This window comes from Pteropus alecto, unplaced genomic scaffold (genome assembly GCF_000325575.1).
Source record: "Pteropus alecto unplaced genomic scaffold, ASM32557v1 scaffold7, whole genome shotgun sequence".
Taxonomy (NCBI): domain Eukaryota; kingdom Metazoa; phylum Chordata; class Mammalia; order Chiroptera; family Pteropodidae; genus Pteropus; species Pteropus alecto.
Window position 1 is genome coordinate 47,700,767 of NW_006494614.1, and position 15,044 is coordinate 47,715,810.

Below are 15,044 nucleotides of genomic sequence, written 5' to 3' on the forward strand. Positions count from 1 at the left end.
GCTGTCCCTTCGTCTCTGAAACAGACCATCCCTGCCCAACTGCCTTTGACTGCATCCAGGTATCCTCCTCCCTCACCTCTCCAGATTTGCATCCCCTGTGGCCTCCTGGCCTCCCATCCATCACCTGCTCCAGCCGAACCTTCCCACAGTAGCCAGAGACACCTTTGGACACACAGTTTTGATCACACCCCTCCTCTCCTCAAACCCTTCCATGGCTCCCTAGCACCCTCGAAGAAAAGCCCAAGCTCCTTAGCCTGCTCTTCAAGGGCCTTCTTCATATTCCACTGGTTCCGGCGGACCTTGCGAGCCCCATGTTCCAGCCACCTCCACAGGAGACAGATTTACGGGCTCCTACCTCCTAGCCCCTCTGCCCAGGGCTCTTTTCTTTTCCTTTTGGTCTGCCTGGCAAATACCGACCCATTCTTCAAGGATCATATCCCCCAAAGATGTCCCCACAGAGTGGTCTTGACTCCTCCCTCACTCTATGCCCCTCTCCCACTATACTTGGTACAGAGCTTGACCTGAGCCCCTGTGACACGGAGCATACAATCCTCTGCCCAGCCTGAGAGCCTCTCAGCCCAGGGACCAGATCTTGGGATCAGGGCGAAGTGTGGAAGGAAGACAGAGAAGGAGGAGAAAGAGGAAAGCCCACGGTTGGCGGCATCTCCCTGTCACAGCCACCCAGGCCCTTTGCTTGCATCTCTGCTGGCGCGATCAGTTACTCATGTCCAGAGTCTGGAATGTCCGTGGAACTCGAGGCCCTAAAAGATCATTTACGCCACACTTCATTTTACAGACAGGGGAATGAGGCCTGGAGATGGGCAGGCACCACTGAGCATCACTCCAACAGATTGGAGCAGAGCCAGGATTTAAACTCCATTCGTCTGACTCGAAACCCTATGTCCTTTCACTACTCCCTCTGCCTGATGTTGTTATGATTATTACCTGTTGGTCCATCTCACCCAGGGGGCTGTGTTTTCAGGGTTTCACTTTACCCCAGGACCCAGCTCTGTGCCTGGCCCAGCAGGGGTTTCAGTGCACCTCTGTGGGAGCAAGGAGAGGCCATTGGCTGTGTGAAGGAGCTTGTTCCAGGTCACATGGGCACGTCAACTTGGGTGCCCTGCTTCTCTGTTCTCCCTCAGCATCATGCTGTACTTACATGGGGGCATACTGGCCAATATGTTAACAGAGATGGCTCCTTGAGGCCCCTCCAAATCTGAGTGTGACTTGAAGGGAAAAGAACACATCCGGGTGTTATAGTGGAGGACACTGAGGCTGGTGGACTCACCTTCTGCTCTGTGTGAAGCTGATGTCCCACCTCACCCACTTGCAGCGCTGCAGGGAGGATGGGGGAGGGGATGGAGAGAGGGGGCCATCCTCCTGCGCATCTGCTTTATGTCATCCTGTGGCTGGTGCATCAGGCACGTTTACATTCCCAAGTACCCCAGACAACAGCAGTTGATAAGGTTGTCTCTGGTCTGGGAGCCTCCACAGTGACTTTATCTCCCTAGATAGGGCTGGGCTGGCCCTGTCTGGGGCAGAGAGGGAGGCCTTGGTTTCCGAGAAGCCTCAGAGCCTGACACTCAGGTGTAGCTGAGCCCACCTGGCTCTGCTGCGGTTTCCCCCTCCCCCACCTCCAGCAGCTGCCTGCTGTGCCTTCCACTCCCCCACCCATTCACCCTTGACTGGATCCTGTCAGGGCCTGCCCAGTCCCTCTCCCCTTCCTCCCATATCTCTGTCAATTTGGGAGGAACCTGGGGGCAGCCTGGAGACCCATCCAGCCTGCACAGAGCCGGGCTTCCCACACCCAGTGCCCACCAGAACCCATCGCTTCCCAAGCTCCCTGAAACCCAGACCTCTTCTCTCCTTTGACTAAGACAGAGGCTGGGGCCACATCTTTGACCTCCTCCTTTCTCCCCAGCCTCACATTTCTGCATCAATCTTGGGTGCACTCACTATGTGCCAGGTGCTTTATTTAATTAATCCCCAGACTCCTGAGAATTACTATCAGAAGGAAACTGAGCATGAAGAGAGGGTTGGCAACCTGCCCAAGGGTACACGACTGGAAGGGACACAGCTGGGCTTTGAGAAAGGGCTGTGCATCTCGGAGGGCTCAGCGGTGGGCGGAGGACTGACTCCACGTTCTGCCTGCGGGAGTGGGAGTAGGACACAGTGAGGAGCTTACCTATCTATACCTGGCTGGGGTGACTCAGAGGGCTGCAGGGGAAGGAGGAGGGCTGCTCCTGTTACCTAGTGTTGTGTACCCAAACCTTACTGTTTGAAACAATGACATTTATTTTATTCTCAAATCTGCATTTGGGCTGGGCTCAGAGGGAATAGCTCATCTCTGCTCCACTTGACATTACCTGGGATGGTTTGCAGTCTGGGAGCTGGATCATTTGAAGAATCATTCATGCATTTGTCCAGCAGTTGAAGCGGCCATTGCCCATTAACTGCAGCTGTTGGCCAGAGCTCTTATAGTGTCCTCTCCATGTAGCATGGGCTTTCTCACAATATGATTGCTATTTGCAGAGAAGTAGAGAGAGGCTGGGGGCTGGGGAGAGGTCAGAGGAGGGGGAGAGGAACAGAGAGAGATAAACAGACAGGTGGAAGCTGTACCTCCATTGTAGGTTTAGCCCGGGAAGTTATGTAGTGTCACTCCTGCCACATTAAGGCAGTCACGAAACTCTGTCCAATTTCAAGGGAATGAGCAATAGACTCCATCTCTTGATGGAGAATGACAAGTTTCTAGTATGTGGACCTGAAAAGAGTCCTGAGGCCATTTTTGGAAAACATGCCCTGCTACAGGGACCTCCTCTCCTGACCTCTCATCAGTACTCTCGCTTCCCTGGCCTGGCAAGGCACTTTCAGACGCTCAACCAACACGGTCCCTCTCATCTCCACTTTGGAATCACGGTCCTAAGTGGTGGGAGGCAGAGAGACAGCGAATGGCCATTTACTGAGCACTTAGTGCATTCCAGGCCCTACCCCGGGCACTTCCATGCTTTATTTCATTCAGTCCCCACCATGATCTTATAAAAAGGGCCATGTGGCCCCCATTTTGTGGGTGAGGAAACCGAGGCTGAGAGAGGTGAGGGCCAAGGCTACATGGAGTCATCAATGAGGTTGGAATCTGAAGCCAGGTTCGTGTGGCTCCAAAGGTTCTACTCTTGCCCCTGCACCAGCTGTCCCCAGGCTCAAGATAAGGAAGGGGTAATAGAGTGAGGGATTAAGAACATGGGCCTTGGATCAGAACAACCTGGGTTCTCACTAAAGCTCCTTGATCTTGGGCAGCTCACTTTATCTCTGTAATGCTTAATTTTCATATTTATCCAATGTGATATCACAGACTTTAAAAAACAAACCAATGAAATAAAATAATCTCTGTTATAAGCTTGGCACAGCCTCTAACCCATCACACATGGTACCCAGACCACCCAGCCCTCCCTAGACAGGATCTGCTCATCTGTGGGGCAGAGCAGGTCCATGGGCCTTTTGCTACTCACCAAGGGGGAGCCCCTAGGTTCCTACTGGCTATTTTTAGGCCTGTGTGGGCAACCACAGAACCACATGTGGGGTTTACCATGGCCTGGCCAAGCCCGGAAGAACAAGAAAATATTTCCAATGACAGAGGGTGGACACCCGAGTTCAAGATGGGCCTCAGTTCTTTCCAGCATCTCCATATTGACTTCAGACAAAGTCAGAAAGCCTCTCCAGGTCTGTTTCCTCATCTTTAAAATGGGGATAATCGTAAGAACAATATCCTACATTTTGGGGCTGCTTATCATGTGCTAGGTGCAAATGAAACATCTCTTGGTGTCAACTCACGTGATCTCATATGACGCTCACTACGACGGAGGCTGAGGGGGCAGAAGGTGCTCATATAGAAGAGGGGGCAGGAGTGAACCCGGGCTGGTCCTTTTCTCCACGCTGCTCTCAGCCTCTCCAAGCAGCCCGGAAGAAGTTCACGAGGATTAGCTGAAATTATGGAGATTATGGATGTGGTTATGTTTTTTTTTAAACTATAAACTAGAACGCAAACTCAACAGGCCCAGGGACAACCTAGGCTCGGAGCTTAGAACTATGTGCCATCGAGACCTCTCCCCAGCTCCAGCCTTCAGCCACAGCACTTCCCACTTACTTGTCGGCTTCCTATGGAAAGAAAACTTATAAAATTTTATTTTGGCTCTGCTACAAAAAAAGTTATAAGGCTTTGAAAGCTACTGATGGGTGGACTGCAGACTGGGGATGACAGTGACATTCCTCAGGGCACACAGTGGAGTATGAGGCCCCTGGTGCCCCAATCCCTTCACCAGCCTGGTCCGCAGCCTCCGCATAGTTCTCAGAGGAGCCCAAGCCTAGGCCCACCCTCCTTCCTCACTCACCTGGGACCTCTAATGTTCTCACTTTTCAGGTCCAGGAAACCATATTCCTGGAAGAGCCACTAGCCATGGTTTGAACTCAGAAGCTCTGTAATTCCCCAAGAGGAAAAGGAAGAAAAGGGCGAGAAGGACATATTTGTGTGTGTGCATACCTGCAACCATATGCATCATCCACACTGCATATATCACATATGGACACGTGCATATTTCAAATACAGAGTCACCTATACATACACATTTGTAGATCTCCACACACGTCTTCACACAGACACACACAAAACACTAATTTCCACAGGCACCCATACATACATCTCATGCTTATCCATAGTCCTACATTAAGGTGCACCTACAAAGCACACACACTTTTCACCATCATGTACAGTATTCCATACATTCATACGAATTAACAAAAATGTATAACATGTATTTTTGCAAAAATACCTAATCATATACACTTCCATGGATAAACAGGTACATATACTCAATATACTTGCATGGTGAAAGGCTATACACAATTGGATGTTCACACAAATACACACACCCATACAAACACGGATACGCATATATACTTCATTTATACATTTTCATGCATAATAGCAATAAACACAGATAGATAAGCATCTGCATATTCATAACAAAGCCACACATCACAGCTGTCTACACATGCATGTGCAAACATATGTGCACACACCTGCATGTTCACACACACACACACACACCCTTGCATGTGCATGCACACATCATGAGTACACACTGCCTTTTCTGGCTCCGTTGTTGCTGAGCAATCCTGCAAAGGTGCAGAGGCACAAACACCTAGTTCCGCTTCACCTGAAAACCCTCAGCCCCTGGGTGTGTGGGAGGGCGAACCAGACGCCCTCCCTGCAGGGGGCACAGTGGAAAGTATGACCCAAGTTGACTTTTGCAATAAGAACAAAGGTAAGGGGTTTTTTTCCACCCTGTTACCTCACTATGTCTGGGGTGACCAAGGCCACCATTGCTAACACACCTCCTATTAGCTCTTCCAACCCTTTAGGACATTCAGGTCTAACATCAGTTTACTAAGCAATTACCCGACCCCACTGTGTGCCAGGTGCTGGGTTTGGGGTTAGGGGCAGAGAGAGCAGCTGGACCCGGGTTCTGCCAGCAGAGCTCACATTCGGGAAGAGGGGTGAAGGACGGGATCAGTGGGAGGCTCTTGCTCAAGTCTCTAAAAATGTATTCATTTGATAGCCAATTTGCCAAGCGATCAATCATTCAAATGATTGATATGCTGAGCACACCAAATTGATTAATTTACTGTTAATTTTTTCTTTCAGTTCAAAAGTATATAGCAATTTTATTGAATGGATTAGAATCAGTTCTCATTTTGTCTTCATAACAGCATTTTAAGGAAATGTTCAGATGGTCTAAAGCTAAAGGTCGGGTGGTTTAGTTTAATAAAGGCACTTAATATTTGTAACTGGAGAAGGACTTTCTGGGGATAGCTACTAGGAGCAGGGCATTCTGGGAACCCTGCAACATGACAGGTTTTCAGGAATACTGACCTCCAGGTGCATGTGACCAGTATCTGAGGTTCTCCTCTGTGATCTTGGCCATGTCCCATCTTCTCTCTGGACCTCAGACTCCTCACACACAAATAGCTTATTTTCAGGGCTTTACTGACCCTAAACGTAATCCTTTGGAGCTTCCTCTGACCTCAGTCTTCCAGTGTGGCCAGGGTCTGGGTCATGGGCACCAGAGATGGTGCTGACTCTGTTAGGGGAGGTGGGGGCAGCCCTGCTCAGAAGTCAAAGTTGTAACAGTCAACACTCACCCATTTTGTGTTGGTGCCTCTGTCTGAACCGTGACATTTCTGGGTCATGCCCCCAGCCCCAGGCAGAGGGGCCTAGCATGCTCTGATGGGGGAGCACGGGGCTACAGAGGGTGGGGCCCAGCTAACTTTCCTTTCCTGGTAACACGCTCGCTAACCTCATTTCCTTTTTCTGAAGGGAAATGCCATTGACATCACACAACTGGATTTTCAGAGAGGCCAGACGAGAACTTGTGACCTCCTTGCTGAAGGATGCGTGCAAGGGCTGAGCGCAAATCCGTCCAGCAGTGGATCTGGGGAAATTTTGATCTGAAGTTCCTACTCCTTGCTTCAGAAATGGAACACATAGGCCAGAAATGGGCAAAGACATGCCCTGGGGTCCATAGCCAGACAGCAGAGCGAGGGCCAGATCCCAGGCCCCTGCCTCCCAGCCAAGGCTCTAGATGAAGGGGCCTAACCTGCTCCCCAGACATACCTTAATAATGGCACCAGCATCCTCCAAGCTGTCCAGATTCTGGCCTGGAGTGGACTCCTCCCCCACCAGTACCTCTTCACTGCAGCTACCCATCTTCTCCAGTCTATCCCCACACACCCCAGCTTGGGCCTCTCTAGGACCCTTGCCCAGCTTCTGGTCAGGTCTCCCACACCTATCCAGGCTTCTTTCTCCAATCTGTGCAGCTGCCTGAGTGACAATGCTAAAACACAGAGCCCACAATATCACTCCTCAGTTTAAACTCTTCGTGGGGTTCCTGGCTGGGCATTGGAAGGCTTCCAAGATACTCCCCTTCTTCTTCTGATTTGCCCCTTCCCTCCCTCAATGCAGAGATTGCTTGCCATTCCCAGATATGGAATCTTCTTGCACTTGCTCTTCCCTCTGCTGGGAACTCCTCCCTTTACATGCACATTCTTGCCTAAATTCACTCCCAAGGAAGGCACAGCACTCTGGGTCTGCCCCACCACTGCCTTGGAGGGAAGTGATCTCTTTGGTTGATATGTCTAAGTCCTACTCCCCACCTCCTTGACAGCAGCAAAGACATTCTAGTGCTGAAAATTTCAAGCATACACTAAAACAGGATAGTAAAAAGAACCCAGCATACTCCTCACCCAGCTTCAACCCTCAGCAACTCAAGGCTGCTCTTGTTTCATGCTCCCCTGCTGGATTATTTGGAACAACTCGAAAAACATCAAATTATTTTATTCATGAATACTGTTGTATTTATTTCTAAAAGATAAAGGCGTGACCAGAATACCATTATCATATGTATATTTTAATTATATTTTTTATTATCATCAATTATTCAGTAGTGTTGAAATTGCCCAAATTGTCTCCTAGACGGTCTTTTAAAGTTAGTTTGTTCAAAATCAGGATCCAGACAAGGGTTATACATTTCATTTGGTTATTGAGTCTCTTACTTCTCTTTCAATCTACAGGTTTCTCCCCCTTCTCTTCATTTTTCTCCCACGTCTTTGTTGAATAAACCAGGTTATTTGTACTCTGCAGTGCTCCACACTCTGGGCTTCTCCTACTGCATCCCCCATAGAGTTGTTTAAAATAGTCTTCAGTTCCCAGTCTTTTCTAGAAATCGATAGTTAGATCTAAAGGCTTGATTAAATTCAGATTCAAAGTTTTGGCAAGAATAGTTTGTAGGAGGTGTGTGTACTTTCCTCAAAGGCACATGATTTTGAGTTGTCTGATTTTTGCTCTTTTAGAAGCCTTTGAAGATCATTGCCTAGAGCCATTATTTTGTTGGAGATTTGCAAAAACAATAATATGTTAATTTTATCATTCCTTCTTCATTTATTAGCTGAAATACCTCAATAGAGAGAAACTTTGCTCATCAACTCTGGTTTCTCTAGGTACAATCTATTTAGGACAGGCAGGATAAATGCTTGATGCTTGTACCTTATTCACCAGTTTTCAGAATAATGAGCTGATTCCCTAACATTCTCCAAAAGTTACCAACAAGGTTTTTTGCTATTGTTGTTGGTGGTGGTTGGTTGGTTTTGGTTTTTTGGATCGTTATTATCTCATAATTTTTAATGCATTTGATATGTTTCAAACCATCACAGTTGTCAAGGTGTCCTGTCTGTGGCCAATGGAAATCTCTTTCATTGGCTCCTGAGTCCTTTGACCTGACCTGAGCAGTGTTTAAGTTTCCTGGCTTTCTATTGTGAGCAGATGTCTAGGTTTATCTTGTACATTTTCTGCCCAGAACTGGAATCAGCTATTTTTCCAAAAAAGCCTACTTCTTGTAGCGAAAAGTTGTATTTAGAGACCACATATCTGGATGTTAGGAGTGCTCAGTGCTATTCTGTTGATTGTTGCATCTATGCCTTTACAGTGCACAAAACTGGTAAACACTTTTTTTCTGAAGCAAATATACATCAAGAGTTCATATTGATATTTTTAATAAAACCTAAGACTATAGAATTTTACTTAAGTTCTTTTATTTTATATTTGTATCTCTTTTTACTAATGCTAAAAATCTTATTTCCTGACAATGTTAACATGAAAACTGATATGTTTTCTCCTACTTTCTCTAAACCTCAGAATAACAATATTAGTAGTATTCTAAAAATATGATAACTGAAACGCTTTACAATTTCTTTGCAGTTTTTTTTTTTTTGTCTATAGAATATACATGCTACTAGTGATGTGCAGTCAAGTCACCAGGTTTCTAAATCGCTTGAAATAATTCAGTTCTGCATGGTGAAATCATTAACTCAACACACAGATTCATTTATTTCATTTTTCTTTTGATTTTTTGGGATTGCTTCTGACTTTTATTTTGATTTAAATTTGTTTTATTTTTATGTAACTTTGTTTTGTTTTTATTTAAAGTATTTACCTGGTTCTAAAGTTAATCTACAAGATGAGGTATAGTCAGAGATGTCTAGCTTCTACCCCCATTCCTTTCGTACTACTTCCTCTCTCCAACAGATAACAATTTAAAACTTCTATTTTTAGATTTTAACGAATTTTTTGAAATGAAAGGAAATACGCATTCTCTTCCCTTTCTTTAATAAATGATAGTGTACTATATATATTCTATTTCACTTTCCCTTTTCACTTAACATTGTACCCTGGAGATGATGTCATCACATCATCTAAAGATTCTCCTCCTTCCCTTTTTAACTGCAAAGTCATCCTTGTGTGATCGACTAATCCCTGTTTATGGACGTTTGAGTGGTTTCTAGTTTTTTTGCTATTACAAATGGTGCTTCTATGCATAGCTTTGTGCTTACATCTTGTCTCATTTTTGCCAGTATATCTTTGGGATGAACTCCTAGAAATGGGATTGCTGGGTCAAAGGGTAAATACATATGTAATTTTGCTAGGAATTGCCAAATTCCTCTCCATATAGGGCTTGGACCGTTTTGTATTCCCACCAGACTATATACAAGAAGGCCTGTTTTCTCAGTCTTGCCAACAGAGTATTTCGTCAAATTTTAGGGTTTCTGCCAATCTGATAAATGAGATATAGTATCGTGGCTTAGTTTTAATTAGTTTTCCTCTGGTTATGAACATCTTTTCATTTGTTTAGATTCTGATTCACTTTGGGTCCATAGTCCCCAAAAGGCACAGATGAGGTCCTTAGAGAGATTTCCAGAATGAAAGAAGGAGCAAATGAACAAAGAAATGAGGAAATCGAGTCTGGAAGAGGGTGATTGACTTGCCCAAGACCGTGTGTCCAGTTATCACCAGAGTTGGAACTAGAATTGTCTCCTTTGTCCCCCCCTTGCCTAATGAATGTTTTTGAACTGTAAAATGAACAAGTTTATAGTAGACTTTTTCTGACTATAGAATGAATAGAAGTTTGTAGTCGAAAGTGTGGAAAGCACAGGAAAGTATAAACCTAGAAAAAATTTTAAACCTTCTATCCCAAGTCAACCACTTTTAGCATTTCCTCTCAGTCTCTGTGCACTTTTTCAGTTATGATCGCACTACACATGTGGTTTTGCTTTCTGGTTTTTTTCACTCCATTCTTTTCCATGGTAATGACAACTCTTTACAAACATAATTTTAATGGCTGCACGATATTTCACTCTCTGAATACACATTAATGTATTTAAACCTTTCTGTTACTGCTGGACTTCTAGATTGTTTCCAGATTTTTGCTATTATAAATAAATTCTACTGGGTTCATCTTTGTTCACATTCTGGATTTTTCCCCTTTAGGACTGATTCCTGGAAGTGGAGCTCCTAGAATCCCAGCACTGAATTCCATCTTCAGGGCTTTTCTTGGCTGCGCTCAGAGACTTGTTAAGCTTTGCCCCTGTAACTTCTCAGAGCCCTTGGCCTGATTCTCAGTGGCTGTGATCTTGAGTAGAGACACGTGCAGCCAAATCACATCAGCAGATGGGCCGAGCTGGGCAGACCGGAGCCCACTCAGGATGCAGAATCAGACTCTCCTGTCATTTGCCCTGTGCTCCCTGCCTTCCCAGGGCACATAACCTGGAATCAACAAGAGGAAACTGCACACAAGCAAAGTCACATCTGGTGGAGGGTGTTGGCAGGAGGAGATGCTGAGTGGACATTGTCTCTGCTTCGGAAGCCCTCACAATCCAGTGGAGCAGACAGCTGGGCTCGGACTCTCTCATCCTGAGAAGGGCTCCATGATAGACTCAGACATAGCGCCATTCACAGAAGGAGGGATCTGGGAAAGCTGCCTGGAAGAGGCATCAACTGAGCTTAGTAGTAAGGAAAATAGGTCTTACTTGACAGATGAGATTGTGCAGTGGCCAGTGATGAGGATGCCCTTTAATCCAGGTCATAGATTCTTGATCTTATCCTATAGGGGGTGAAGCAGGCAGATGACAGAGTCAGGTTGCTTGTGGGGCAGGATTGCAGATGAGATCCAGACAGACTGTTAGAATGAGAACAGTACCCAGGCAAGAGACCATGAGGCCTGAATCAGAGCAGCGGCCATAGGGATGGAAAATGAGGATCGAGACAAGAGACAGCAGGTATGCAGTTGATAAAGCAGAAAAAGTCATGTCAATTTATGGCCTTCTTGTGGTGTATGGGATAGAGTCCTGGACTGGGAGTCAGGGCACCTGGGTTCCACCCCAGTTCCATGTCATCCAGAGCAAGTCTCTTGCCTACATCTGGGCCTCAGTTTCCACTTTTGTACACTAAGGAGGTTGTACTAGGTCATCTCTGAGGGCCTTTATGTTCTGAAACTTGTGATCCTAAGGCTGAAAAGTGTCCAAGTCTTCCTGGGGGGAGAGGAGGGGAAAAACCAGGCTGAGCAGAGAGAGCATCTGGGGCTGTGGCCCCAGAGTCCAGGCTCTCTGTCTCTCCTCCCCATCAATCTTGTAGCATTAATGTCAGTGGGGTGGCCTGGGCCCAGGCCAGGACCATTGCTGTGAGGGAGGAATTGTCTGGCTCGAGAAACAGAGGAAAGAATGCAGAGCTTCCAAAAGCCGTGAACAAGTCGTCAGCTCTGGCCAGGTGCCCAGAGGTTTCGCAACTGTCCTCTCAGCTTGAATATCAAGAGTGAGCCAACATGGGGAAGGCTCCTGGTTCCCCCTCGGTGCGTCAAAAACTGCATGATGACAAGGGGCACTGAAGATGTCTTTGGCTGCAAGTAAGAGAAAACCCTGGCTCCAACATCTAAATACAACAAAGAAGCGTATCATCTTGCACCACGGCAAGTCCGGGTGTATGGCTCCGAATCCAGCGGCAGCTCCTGGTGTCGTCAGGAACACAGACTTTTCGATTTCTCTCTTGTCCTCAACTGGTTCCCAGTGTGGCCCCATGACAGCTGTCACTTGCTCTCCTCAGGGTTGAAAAATGGCTGCCAGTGGCAATGGGGACTACAGGCTTCCACGTGAATGTTCGGCAGCAGAGTGCAGGAGAGGACTTTTCTCCCACTCCTGGATTGTAAACTGTTTTCTTTGGTTTGAATAGGACGACTTGAGTCATGTTTCCAACCAATAACAACAGTCTCTCAGGGGATGCCGCGGGCTGATTGACTTAGATTATTGGGATCTAGTGTTACGCCTGGGGTGGGGAGAATGAGAGGATTTGGGGTTCTATGAGGAAGAAATTGGTGAGCAGATACTAGAAGGGTGACTAATGTGTCCACGCGACCATGAGTCTCCTTCTCCCTTCAACTCGCTGGATCCCCACACAGTCTGGGGGCCAATAAGACAGGTGTCATCTCTAGATCACCACTGGTGTCACTAGAGTGGAATGGCTTGCATGGATCACAGAGTGGGTAAGTGGCAGAGCCTAAAATGAGAAAAATAAATATACAGCCGACAAACTGAGCAGACCTCAAGCTGCCAGCCCTGGAGTCGAGCTCCTGACCCCGCTCCCTCAGGCAGGGTGCCTGCTGCCTCTTCTGGGCTTCCCAGCACCTGCTCAACCAGTAGCCCTCTGTCTCTGAGTCACCTTGCAGTGGCGGATGGCCACCTCCCTCTCCAGCTAGAGCTCGCTCACTCACTCATCAAATGAGGCTGTCCAAGAGCTTCAGGATCCAAGGCCAGGGCTATGGGTTCGAATTTTGTCTTTGACCTTCTGTGTCCTCCTCCTAGACGGGACTATGAACCCCACCTTTACCTTTCAACATATTTGTTGGGGGTTTGGATGAAATGAGGAGATGGTGCTTTACTAATTGTGAAGTGCTGTGGAACCATCAGGTCTCCCTTCTCCTGGTGGAAAAGTATCATCCCATGGGCCTTGTCTGCATTGGAAGATACCAGGAAACAGACGGCCAGAGGGACCTATGAGACAGCCAGATGTGGATTCATTCAACTGCAAATGTATCGTTCGAATACTTCAGTTGACAGGTGAGGAGGTATGTCTAGAGAAGGGCAGTAACCTGTCCAAGGTCACACAGGACTGGAACCCAGCCCCCTGGCTTCCAGACCTGTCCTCTTTGAACCAGTCCACAGGGGTCAAGTGAGGTCTACTACCCTATCTGAGGGGCATGCAGCTGCAACACAGTCTGTGCTCCCCTGCACGTCCCCAAGTTTCTCGGGGACCATTCTTCAGGGGTTCACTGAGGCGAGGCCACACTTCCCCTCGGGCGGCTTCCTGTTTTGGCCAAACAATGACTCTCGCTGGGACCTGGTGCCAGCTGGCTACAGCTGTTGCCAAGGCTTTGACTTCTTGCATGCAGAGAAGGGAGATCTTAGCCACGGGGATCTGCTGCTGGCCTCCCCAGGCAGTGAACTCCACACTCAGATGTGGCCGCCCCCCTGAATTCAGTGATCCCCTCCTGTCCTGGTCACACATATGTGAGCACCTTCTCTTCACCAAGTTCCTTCTGGGCACCCAGAAACAGAGAGATACATAGGGTGAGAGTTGAGCCATTCTACAAACATTTATCCTCCACCCATGAGGTGGAGGAGATTGTTCTAGGGACCAATGATGCAGATATGAATAAAATGCACCCTATAAACTCACTGACTGATTCATCTGTTTGTTCTCCCAGTGCCTTGCAAGGCCTCAGAGGTCGTTGTTAGTCACGTACATGCTCGTGTGAATTAGTGCACCCAGCTCCTTCCTGAAAGAATGTCTCAGAGTTCAAGGGAAAGGGGTCTTAAGGGATGTGGGTAAAAATAATAAAGGTGAAAATTTTATGATTTTTAATAGGTAAGAAAATCAAGATTCAGATACATAAAAGGACTTACCTAAGGTAGGGGATGGAGCCGAGACCTTGATCTAAGTCTTCAGACTCCAAGCAGTGCACACCAAGATGCTGCAAAACATATTCAACTCAATGTGAAGATTCGTAGTACTGGTGAAACTGTGGGTGTGCCCGTGTGTACATGGGGTGGGAGTCTCTGCTGATGAATAAAATATGTGGGGGCGACTAGACAATGAGAGGGAAACACTGAGTGCTCTCTATGTGCTAGATGTCTAGCCCGTTGTTATTTCCATTCTACAGACGAGGGAAATGAAGAGGTGGAAAACCTCCTTGGTTATCTGGAAAGCAGTGTAGCTGGCACTTTCACCCAGGTTCCATACCATGCTGGCCATTCTTCATCTACCCCAGATTCATCCTCTGTCCCTCTCTGCATCCTGGGAGGCTGACTTCTGTGGATGTATCCCCTTTCCGTTAGGTTCAGCCAACAGGAGGCTGTGGCAGGAGACCAGCAAGAGAGGAGAGAAAGGTCAAAGCATTTGGTCCCTACTGCTCTCTGTGTGGTCACAGTGCTGGCAGTGGCTACATTGTGAGGTTATGGCTCCAAGTACCAACCAGGCTCCGGAATGAACACACCATTACTGCCTCCTGACCTTGAAGGCCTAGGAAAGTAACCGTGTCCTGCTGTTGCTGGTCTGGGTGCTCCTCACCTTCTGTTGGTTCCCTTCACTCTGCCCGTCTTTTCATTCATCACTCTCCAGCCCCTCGCCTTGAGTGGTCCTGTTTCCTTCTGGAAACCTACCTGCTGGAATCCCAGCCAGGACTGAGCTGGACCCTTCTTCCACCTTGCTGCCTTGTTCCCTGTCTCTGCTGGGATGCCCCATCAGCACCCCATTGACACCTGGCTAAGACGGGGCAGTGACTTGGCAAAGTCTGCTTCCTTCTGGGCCTCCTGAATTGTTTAGGGGCTGGTGCTGCTGTGAAATAAATGAGACAGAGGTTTTCAAGGGCTGGAACTTGGTCCTTCTATTTCTCCCATCTCCTGGGACAGACTGGATCTCCTGGGCTTGGGGCTAGAATAAGCAGTGTCCTGCTGAGGGGTCTTGAGGGAGTAGAGTTCTGGACCTAGGCTTGTCTACCTCTTCCCCCAAACTGGGGGTGGGGAAGGCACCAGAGACAGGGGAGGAGAAGCAGCAGAGACTTTTTTTGCTGAGCCGCAGGACCCTTAGGAGTCAGCCAAGGCAACTCTCTTGG